Source organism: Alosa alosa, chromosome 7 (genome assembly GCF_017589495.1).
Source record: "Alosa alosa isolate M-15738 ecotype Scorff River chromosome 7, AALO_Geno_1.1, whole genome shotgun sequence".
Taxonomy (NCBI): domain Eukaryota; kingdom Metazoa; phylum Chordata; class Actinopteri; order Clupeiformes; family Clupeidae; genus Alosa; species Alosa alosa.
Genome location: NC_063195.1, coordinates 11,684,624 through 11,696,160, shown reverse-complemented (window position 1 = coordinate 11,696,160; position 11,537 = coordinate 11,684,624). Strand labels below are relative to the sequence as shown.

Genomic DNA, 11,537 nt, shown 5'->3' with positions numbered 1-11,537 from the left:
TGTAGAATGGAGAGACACAGAGAGAGTTGGCCTAGTTCAGCAGAAAGTAGTTGATACAGGTGCAATCAGTTGAACTGATTCTTTGATGGGGCCTATATGAGCAGCTGGAAGTTGATACAGGTGCAAATCAAATTAATTAGTCCATTGTGATGTCATCAGCCTAATATTAAGTCTATGGGGAAATTTTGAGTAGTTTTAATAAATAGTTGAAAAGTATAAAAAAGTTACAAAGATGAAAAATACATTGCCCAGAAGTCCTACAGTAAGTAAGACCTACGTAACATAGTTTGAAATGAAGTTTCACTTAAACAGTTGAAGCTGCATTAATTATGTTAGAAGAAGATGAAGAAGAAGAAGAAGAAGAAGAAGAAGAAGCCTTAGGGAAGAACAGTACAGTGCATTTCACATGCACTGTAATGAATGAGTGAGTGAGGAGTGTGTGTGTGTCTGGACACTGTCAATCAAAAGAGGTCCCTTTAACAGTTCCCTCCAATCATCATGCAGAAATCCAGTGTCCTGACCAGCCCTCTGCCCCCAATCGGAGAGAGGCTGAGCTTCCTGGAAATGAGGTCATTAGAAAACTTGGAAGGACAGTGCAGTGCTTTGTAGTAAAAAGTGGAGGAATTGCTTTGCCAACACTACAATATCATTGAGTATTGCTTTTATTTGCAAGAATGTTTTTTATTTGATCCAGTGTTTAAAATAAATCATGAAATACAATTAAAACAAATAAAAAAAAATTCTGACTGAGTTTTAGGTATAGTATAGTATAGTATAGTATTGTGTTGTGTGTGTTTGGATCTGTTCAAAGTGCCTATGTTTGACACACCATTGTGATAATTGTTTTATTATGATCGTTTATTACGACGAAATTCCCTCCCCCCCCCGTCATCTACTTCCTGAATATTTGGTCAACGATACCCGGGACACCGAAACACCGGTGGACATGAAATTTGGTGGGTATGTAGCCCCACTAGACTTTTACGGAAAAATGTCATTTCGTCCCCGGGGGGCCACTCCCCGTGCTGGGCCCCCGAACCGCAAAAAAAGCAGTTTTTCCTAAATAACTACCTGAACCGTGGCACTGAGGATGAAGAATCTTTTTATGGTATGTTGGTCTCAAGGGCCTACATCAATCTGGCCAATAATCACTTATTTGTGATTTGCACCCCGTAAAATGAAAATGCAATATTATTCTGCTTTAATCGCCCTATCTTCAGTTAAGATGTTCAGAACTGCACCATTTTTATTTGTATGATTGACTGGCATTCTCTGGGGTATGCCAAGTTTCGTAGAATTTCATCCATGGGGGTCTTAAAAAAAATAGATTATGTGTACATTTAGTGACTGTATTACACATTGGCTGTAGATGACGGTGCACACATATACATATGCACACACACACAGGCACCCACATACTATCGGTATTAGAACGGCCGATACATAATTACAAATTCAGTAGGATTAAAAGAAAGCCAAAATATATATTCATCATCATCATCATCAAGGCTGCATTTCCAGTATTGAAGATAAGTAGTCGTTTGTCCACTAGATGGCGATCGCTGCAGTGAGACGTAATTTTGTTGGAAGTTAAACGTGGGTTGGAATAACAATGGACGCTTCCTACAAGGACTATAGTTTACCGCAGAGAACGTCCAATAAGGATAGGATGATGTTCACATGAAATATAATTCCCATTTCTTCTTGAAGCCGAAATAAATCTGAGGATGTTTATCGGACATGCTTGGTTTTTACTGCAGGTACGTTAATCTTATAATATCAATAAGGACCTAGGTAATGTTACCGTTATATGTTGGTTGAGTGATGGAGGCCAATTTGATTGATTGCATTTGTAGAAAACTATAAATGCGGTTATACCAAGCAAATTGATAGCAGCACTGTAATTGTATCTTTCGACTGTCATTTGTTGCATGTGCTACAAAAATCATTCTGTGCAATGGAAGCCAACGTTACACCGGTCTGATACTGTCATGAGCCCTCTCACTCCACCGGGTTACCACCTTAATTGGTTTCCACTATCTTCCACTCTGCTCACCACTCTCTCTACTCAGCCTAACTAGCTCCACCTGTCCCTGCTCTGCTCTGCTCTAATTACTCTGCCAGCTGCGCTGCATTACCCACTAACCTCTCCCAGTATTTAAAGCCCTGTCTTTCAGCTCTCCTTTGTCAGATCGTCTGCAAAGCTCACACCCAGAACCTGTTTGCTCGCAGCTTGGCTGACTCTTTGTTTTGTGACCCTGGACCTGCCTGAATCTTTGATACTCTTCTGCCCCAGAGAATCAGACCTGCTTTCTGCCCGTAACGACTCCTGACTACTCCCCCGTAACTCTGACCAGCCTTCTGCCTTGCTACTACGAATTTGGATCTCCCTTGAACTGTACTTCTGCCTTGTTTCATCCGGGCCTCTGCCAGGTGTCTGTGTTCCCCCAGGACTTCCTGGACCACCCACCACCGGGCGCCATAGGACACATCGCTGCCACTGGGGGCACACAGACCCAGCGCGATTGGACCGAAATCCTGTTATTCCCAGTAACCCCTGGAGCCTTCCTCACTCCCTACTTCCCTTTTCCCCTGTTTAATAAACTTTCTGGTGTGACGCAATTGTGGTCCTCTGGTCGCCTGTCTGAACCGTGACAGTAATGATCTGGACCATCATGGACTCAGCGCGCACTTCCCTACATGGAAACCATTTAACCTGAGCAACCCACCGGCCATGCAACGCCTGGAACACACTGAGAGAGGGCTAGCCCAAGATGAGCGGCACATCACCTCCCCTGCTTCAGGTCGGCCACCAACAGCATCAGCAGTTCCAGCAGCACCAGCAGCAGTTCCAGCAGCAACAACAACTTCGCCATGATCATCCAACTCCTCACCAACCTTACCCCAGCCACTCCGCTTCACCGCCCAGTTCCAGGCAGTCTGCCCACCAGCCCTGCCCCCCGAGTTACCTGCCCGGTCATTGCAGCCGCTCCGGAACCCAAGATTGGGGAAACCCAGAGCGGTTCAACGGTGATTCAACCCAGGTCCGCCATTCCTGACTAGCTGCGACTTCAGTTCTCCTTGCAGCCAAGGACCTTCGCCACTGAAGGGGCCAAAGTTGGGTGGCGCCATCACTCACCTGACGGGCCGAGCTCGACTCTGGGGAACAGCAGAGTTCTAACGTCAAACCCCCGCATGTGCAACCTTCCGACCTGTTTGCTGAGGAGATGCTGAAGGTGTTTGACCTGGATTCACCAACCGCAGAGGCGCCTCGTGAACTGTTCAGTATTCGACAAGGCAGACGTGCAGTCGCCAGACCATTCCATCGACTTCCTGAACCCTGGCAAGACGGGTTCTTGGAACACACCATCGTTGGTGGACGCGTTCTTCCATAGCTTGGCCAACTATATCAAGGGACGAAGTTGGTCTCCCATGAACTGCCTTCCACTCTTGATGAAGCTATCGCACTGACTGTCCGGATCGACAGAAGGATACAGACCCGTCAGTCGTGGAGAGGGGCCAAGGTCCACCAACCACCGGGCATTCGAGAGAGATCCGACTGGGCTCCTGTCATCTACTGCCACTCACCCAAGCTCAGCTTGACCAGTCTGAGCCCCATGGAGATGGGCCCTCTCTGCAGGCGCCAGTTCACCCTCAAACCTCTGCCTCTATTGTGGAGGTGATGGACATCGTGGTGGTAACCTGCCCTTTTACTCACCGGGCATAGGAGAGTCCGGTTGAGCTCAATGACCATCCAGTCCTCCGACCGCAAACCCCTGCTGCAGGTTCACCTCCGCCTCTCTGACTCAACTCACACCCTGGCTGCTCTGGTGGATTCTGGCTACTGGCCAACATAATGGACATCACCGCTGGCACGCCAACTGGGACTGGAGAACCACCGCTTGACACCTCCTATTCCTGCCCGGCACTGGACGGACACTTACTGGATCGGCCACCATGTCACGCCCCGGGTCTGATGGGCCTGTCCGAAACCATCAAGAAACTATCCAGTTTCACCTGCTCCCTTCTTCCAGGCCAACCCTCATCCTGGGTTACCCATGGCCTCACCGCACAACCCCTCAGCTCGACTGGGTGACCGGGTGATCAGGGAGTGGGAGAGGACTGTCACCCCAACCTGCCTGCTTGCTGTCAAGACTCACCCCGCCAGTACCCACCAACTCTGCCCTGACCTCTCCAATGTCCCAGAATGCTACCATGGTCTCAGAGAAGTGTTTTAACAAAAGCAAGAGCCACATTCCTGCCCCCTCACCGACTGCATTTACTGTGCCATCGACCTCCTTCCTGGAACGCCCCTCCAAAGGGCCGCTTTTATTCGTCTGCTCCTGAAAGAAAGTCCATGGAGGACTACATCAACGACTTTGTGTCCGCAGGGATTAATCCGGCACCATCTTCATCTCCTGCTGGTGCTGGCTTCTTTTGTGGGGAAGAAGGACGGATCTTCGCCCCTGCATCACTACAGGGGACTCAACGACATCACAGTGAAGAACCGCTACCCCCGCCTCTGCTCACCTTCTGCCTTTGAGTTGCCCAGGAGCCACTGTTTTTACTCGCTGATCTCCCAGAAACGCTTACCACCTAGGTATGTGATCCGAGTGGGAGATGAATGGAAAACCGCGATTCAATACACCAACAGGCTACTTCACGAGTATCTGGTTATGCCTTTGGCCTCACCAATGCTCCTGCTGTGTTCCAGGCTCTAGTGAATGATGTGCTATGGGACATGTTAAAACAAGTTTGTCTTCGCCACTGGATGACATCCTTAATCTACTCCAGAAACCTGTCTGGAACACACCCGCCATGTCCAGCGCAAGTCCTTCATCGCCTCCCTGGAGAATTCCCACGCCAAGGCAGAGAAATGTGAGTTTCACGGCCAAGACAGTGGCCTTCCTTGGGGTACATAGTGGCAGAGGGAAGTATCCAGATGGATCCCCCAAGCAAAATATCAGCAGTCACTTCATGGCCAGTTCCGAGAACAGAAAGAAGCTGCAACAGTTTCTGGGTTTGCTAACTTATAGAAAGTTTATCCGAACTACAGTACCATTGTTGCCCTCTCACTGCTCTAACCAGCACCAAGCAACCCTTCACCTGACCCCAGCACTGACAAAGCCTTCAGTACCCTCAAGGTAGCAGTTCACCTCCGCCCCATCCTCCAGATGCCTGATGTGGACCGGCACCATTGTGGAGGTGGACGCCGATGTGGGAGTTGGTGCTGTGATTTCTCAGTGGGCTGCGGAGGATAGGAAGCTCCATCCCTGTGCCTTTTCTCACGCCGCCGGTTGTCCCCTCTGGAGTGCAATTACGACATAGGGAACCCAGCCGCTGGCTGTGAAGCTTGCTTTGGAGGAGTGGCGCCACTGGCTGGAGGGGGTCCACCCATTCCATTTCTCGCTTGGGACCCATCATAAGAACTTGGAGTACATCCACGGCCAAACGTTGAACTCCAGGCAGTCCCCAAACCTCTGTTCTTCACCAGGCTTAATTTCACTCTGTCATACCGCCTGGATCACGCAACACCAAGCCAGACGCCCTCTCCGCAATTCCAGAAGGATGACACCCTCCAAGGATCCTGTGTTCATTCTGCCAAGTCCCTGCATCGTGAGCAGCTCTGACCTGGGCTGTTGAGGAACAGGTGCTGGAAGCTCTCCGTGAACCAGCCAGGTCCCAGCTTGCCCAGCTGGGACCACTTTTTGTCCCCCTAAAACCTGAGGTCCCAGGTCATTCAGTGGGGACATGACCCCGCCCAGCTTGTCACCCTGGCTCCACCTCAAGCACTTACAACCTGTCAGCCCAGAGGTTCTGGTGGCCCTCTCTGAGAAGGGATGCACGGGACCGCTCGCCCCATCTGCAACCAACACAAGTCGCCCTGCCAGCCCCCAGCCGGGATTGCTTAGCCCCTCACTGCCCATCGCCCTGGTCTCACATCGCCTCGACTTTTGTCATGGTTGCCCCTTCCAAGTGGTATGACCGTCATTCTCACCATAGTTGACCGATTCAGCAAGATGGCACACCTCGCTCCTCCCCAAGCTTCCCAATCCGCCAGGAGACCCGCCCAGGTGGTCCTGGGTATTCTTGATCCACGGACTGCCAGTTGATGTAGTTTCTGACCGCGGGCTCACACCCTCTCCGCTTTGGAAGGAGTTCTGTCACCTGCTGGGAGCCACAGTCAGGTCTGACTTCCTGATTCCATCCCCAATCCAATGGGCAGTCAGAGCTGGCAAATCAGGAGCTTCGAGAAGGCACTGCGATGCATGACCAAGAACCCCCACCCTGGTCGCAGCAATTGACATGGGTAGAGTGCAGCACACAATTCTCTGACCTGCTCTGCCATCGGTATGTCCCCTTCCAATGTGTTTATGGATACCAGCCTCTCTATTTGCCAGCCAGGAAGGGGAGGTTGCCCATCTGCACTTGCTTTTGCCCGTCGACAATGTCAGCATTCCGGTCACAAGCCTGAGCCACACTCCTCAGATCCGTTACAGCTGGCCACCTACCGGGCCAACCGTCGGAGAATTCCTGCTCCCACCTACCATGCCGGGTCAAAGGGTGTGGTTGTCATCGAAGAACCTGCCACTCAGGGTGGAGTCGCAAAAGCTGGCACCTCGGTTCCTGGGCCCATTCCCTACTCAGAAGAGTGATTAGCCCAACTGCTGTCCGGCTCCAACTGCCTAATTCCATGAGGGTGCAACTTGACCTCATGTGCTCCAAGATTGTGCCCGTTCACAGAGAGTCCGCTGGTCCCTGCTGCGCTCTGTCTCCTCCTCCTCGCCGCGATGGTGGTCTGCTTACACCGGGCTCACGCCTGCTTCGTCCAGACGGGAGGGGTAGGGGCCTCCAGTACCACATTGACTGGGAGGGCTATGGACCTGAGGAAAGGACCTGGGTGCCAGCTAGTCGGATTGTGGATAGGACTCTCATCACCGCCTTCCACCAACGGTATCCTGATCAACCTGGGTAACCAGAAGCCCCAGAGGGGTCCCCAACCGCCCTGCCCGCCTAGCTTCCGCCCTGTGCCTGACCCTGTCTCAGGACTCCAATCCCATCTCCCAACCACGCACTCCTCCGGGCTTCCTCCTCCCCGAGGATGAGGACGCTTACTGACCGCTCGGAGGAGTTCCTAGCCCTCCTCCTGCCCGCCTCGGGTGTTGCTCTTGGGACTCCTGGGGTCAGCCCTTGGGGTTCTGTCATGAGCCCTCTCCACCCACGGGTTACCACCTTAATTGGTTTCCACTATCTTCCACTCTGCTCACCCTCTCTCTACTCAGCCTAACTAGCTCCACCTGTCCCTGCCTGCCTGCTCTAATTACTCTGCCAGCTGCAGCTGCATTACCCACTAACCTCTCCCAGTATTTAAAGCCCTGTCTTTCAGCTCTCCTTTGTCCAGATCGTCTGCAAAGCTCACACCTGGAACCTGTTTGCTGCAAGGCTCTGGCTCCTTTGTTTGTGACCCTGGACCTGCCTGAATCTTGGATACTCTTCTGCCCCAGAGAATCAGACCTGCTTTCTGTCAGAACGACTCCTGACTACTCTTACGATCGATAACTCTGACCAGCCTTCTGCCTTGCTACCTTTAATTTGATCTCCCTTTGAACGCTACTTCTGCCTTGTTTCATCCGCCCGTTGTGTCTGTTCATTCCCCCCAGGACTTCGGACCACCCACCACCGTCGATGCATAGGACGACGCTGCCACTGGGGCACACAGACCCAGCGCGTGGACTGGAATCCCGGTTATTCCCAGTAACCCTGGAGCCTTCACTCCTCCTACTTCCCTTTTTCCTTAAGTTTAATAAACTTTCTGGTGTGACGAATTGTGGTCTCCTCTGGTGGCCTGTACACAGACGCATTGACAGTCTGATCGGCTATCATGGACTCAGCGCACACTTCCCCGACATGGAAACCGAGCGAACCTGGGCAACCCCTGCCATGCAGCGCCTGCTGAACACCTAGAGAGACTAACCCGCGCAAGCGACATCACCTCCTGGCAATTCATTTTACCAACAGCATCCAGCAGTTCCCCAGCAGCCAGCAGCAGTTCCAGCAGCAACAACAACCGCCATGATCATCCAACTCCTCACCAACCTTACCCCAGCCACTCCGGCCGCCCAGTTCCAGGTAGTCTGCCCACCAGCCCTGCCCCTCGGAAGTTACCTGCCCCGGCCATAGCCAGGCGCTGTCGGAACCCAGGAAACCCCGAACAATCGGCGATTCAACCCAGGTCCGCCATATTCCTGACTAGCTGCGACTTCAGTTCTCCTTGCAGCCAGGACCTTCGCCACGGAAGGGGCCAAAGTTGAGTATGCCATCACTACCTGGATTTGCGAGCTTCCTCACTCTGGGGAATTAGCAGGAGTTCTAACGCCAAACCCCCCAAGCATGTGCAACCTTCGGTCTGTTTGCTTTGAGGAGATGCCGAAGGTGTTTGACCTGGATTCACCAACCGCAGAGGCGTGCCTCGTGAACTGTTCAGTGATCGACAAGGCAGACGTGCAGTCGCCAGACCATTCCATCGACTTCCCAACCCTGGCAGGCGAAGTTCTTGAACACCACCATCGTTGGTGGTGGCGTTCTTCCGCAGTTTGGCCTTATCAGAGACGAGTTGGTCTCCATTTAGAACCGTTTCCACTTGATGAAGTTTGTCGCACTGACTGTCCGGATCGACAGAAGGATACAGACCACGTCGCCGCGGAGAGAGGGGCCCGGGAGTCCACCAACCAATGGCATTGGAGATCCCACTGCCTTCGTCATCTACTGCCACCCACCCAAGTCAGCTGACCAGTCTTTGAGCCCATGGAGATTGGGCGAGCCTCTCTCACTCCTGCAGAGCGCCAGCCGCTTCACCCCATCAAAACCTCTGCCTCTATTGGAGGTGATGACATCGTGTGGTAATCCTTGCCTTTTAAAGGCAAGCTCACGGGCATAGGGAGAGTCGGTTGAGCTCAATGACCATCCAGTCTCGACAAAACCCCTGCTGCAGGTTCACTCTCCGCCTCTCTGACTCAACTCACACCCTGGCTGCTCTTTGGTGGATTCTGGCGCCTAAGCCAACATAATGGACATCAAGTTGGCACGCCAACTGGGACTGGAGAACCACCGCTTGACACCTCCTATTCCTGCCCGGCACTGGGCGGACACTTACCGGATCGGTCACTCATAAATAATGCCCCGGGTCTGGATGGGTCTGTCCGAAACCATAAGAAACTATCCAGTTCCCTGCTCCCTTCTCAGGTAACCCTCATCCTGGGTTACCCATGGTTCGGCCGGCACAACCCTCAGCTCGACTGGGTGACCGGGTGACGGGGAGGGGAGAGGACTGCCACCTAACCCGCCTGCTTGCTGTCAAGATTTTACCCCTCGCCAGTACCTTACTAACTCATCCTGGACCTCTCCAATGTCCCCCCCAGAATGCTACCATGGTCTCAGAGAAGTGTTTAACAAAGCAAGAGCCACATCTCTGCCCCCTCACCGATCATGACGACTGTGCCATCGACCTCCTCCTGGAGCGGCCCCTCAAAGGGCAGTCTTTTGTCGTTGTCTGCTCCTTGTTGTTTTTGTCCATGGGACTACATCAACGACTCTCTGTCCGCAGGATTAATCCGCCCATCTTCATCTCCTGCTGGTGCTGGCTTCTTCTTTGTGGGGAAGAAGGACGGATCTCTTAGCCCTGCATGAGCTACAGGGGACTCAACGACATCACAGTGAAGAACCGTTTACCTCTGCCTCTGCTCACCTCTGCCTTTTGAGTTGCTCCAGGGAGCCACTGTTTTTTTACCAAGTTGGATCTCAGAACGCTTACCACCTAGTGCGATCCGGAGGGAGATGAATGGAAACCGCATTCAATACACCAACAGGCCACTCACGGTATCTGGTTATGCCTTTTAGCTCACCAATGCTCCTGCTGTGTTCCAGGCTCTAGTGAATGATGTGCTGCGGGACATATTAAAACAAAAGTTTGTCTTCTGTTTACCTGGATGACATCTTAATCTACTCCAGAAACCTGTCTGAACACACCCATCGCCATGTCCAGCAAGTCCTTCATGGTCTCCTGAGAATTCCCTCTCGCCAAGGCAGAAAATGTGAGTTTCACGTCAAGACAGTGGCCTTCCTGGGGTACATAGTGGCAGAGGAAGTATCCAGATGGATCCTGCCAAAATATCAGCAGTCACTTCATGGCCAGTTCGAGAAAACAGAAAGAAGCTGCAACAGTTTCTGGGGTTTGCTAACTTCTATAGAAAGTTTATCCGGAACTACAGTACCATTGCTGCCCCTCTCACTGCTCTAACCAGCACCAAGCAACCCTTCACCTGGACCCCAGCAGCCGACAAAGCCTTCCAGTACCCTCAAGGTAAGGTTCACCTCCGCTCCCATCCTCCAGATGCCTGATGTGGACCGGCAATTCATTGTGGAGGTGGACGCCTCGGATGTGGGAGTTGGTGCTGTGATTTCTCAGTGGGCTGGGGAGGATAGGAAGCTCCATCCCTGTGCCTTTTTCTCACGTCAGTTGTCCCCCTGAGTGCAATTCACGACATAGGGAACCGAGCTGCTGGCTGTGAAGCTTGCCTTGGAGGAGTGGCGTCACTGGCTGGAGGGGTCCACCATTCCATTTCTCGTTTGGACCGATCATAAGAACTTGGAGTACATCCGCGCGGGCCAAGCGGTTGAACTCCAGGCAGTCCCGCTGGGCCCTGTTCTTCACCAGGCTTAATTTCACTCTGTCATACCGGCCTGGATCACTTAACACCAAGCCAGGCGCCCTCTCCCGTCAATTCCAGGAGGATGACACCCCTCCAAGGATCCTGTGTCGATTCTGCCAAGTCCCTGCATCGTAGCAGCTCTGACCTGGGCTGTTGAGGAACAGGTGCTGGAAGCTCTCCGTAACCAGCCAGGTCCCAGCTTGCCCAGCTGACCCGCCTTTTTGTCCCGAAAACCTGGGTCCCAGGTCATTCAGTGGGGACATGACTCCCCCTAGCTTGTCACCCCTGGCTCCACCCGCGCCCACAACCTGCTCGCCCAGAGGTTCTGGTGGCCCTCTCTGAGAAGGGATGTACGGGGAATTCGCCCAAGCCTGCCCCCATCTGCAACCAACACAAGTGCGTCCTGCCAGCCCCCAGCCGGATTGCTGCAGCCCCTGCCTGTGCCCAGGCGTCCCTGGTCTCACACATCGCCTTTGACTTTGTCACGGGGCTGCCCCCCTTCAAGTGGCATGACCGTCATTCTCACCATAGTTGACCGATTCAGCAAGATGGCACACCGTTCCCCCTCCCCAAGCTCCCAACCGCCAAGGGCACCGCCCAGGTGGTCCTGGAACCGTCTTCGGATCCACGGACTGCCAAAGGATGTAGTTTCTGACCGTGGCCCACAATTCTCCTCCACGCTTTTTGGAAGGAGTTCTGTCACCTGCTGGGAGCCACAGTCAGTCTGACTTCAGGATTCCATCCCAATCCAATGGGCAGTCAGAGCGGGCAAAATCAGGAGCTCGAGAAGGCACTGCGATGCATGACCTCCGCGCCAACCCCCACTCC

The 11,537-nt window shown here is 52.8% G+C and overlaps 1 pseudogene; it reads right to left on the bottom strand.

Moving 5' to 3' along the window:
* The window catches only part of LOC125297056, a 321,071-nt pseudogene that overhangs the window by 88,218 nt on the left and 221,316 nt on the right, over positions 1-11,537 (bottom strand).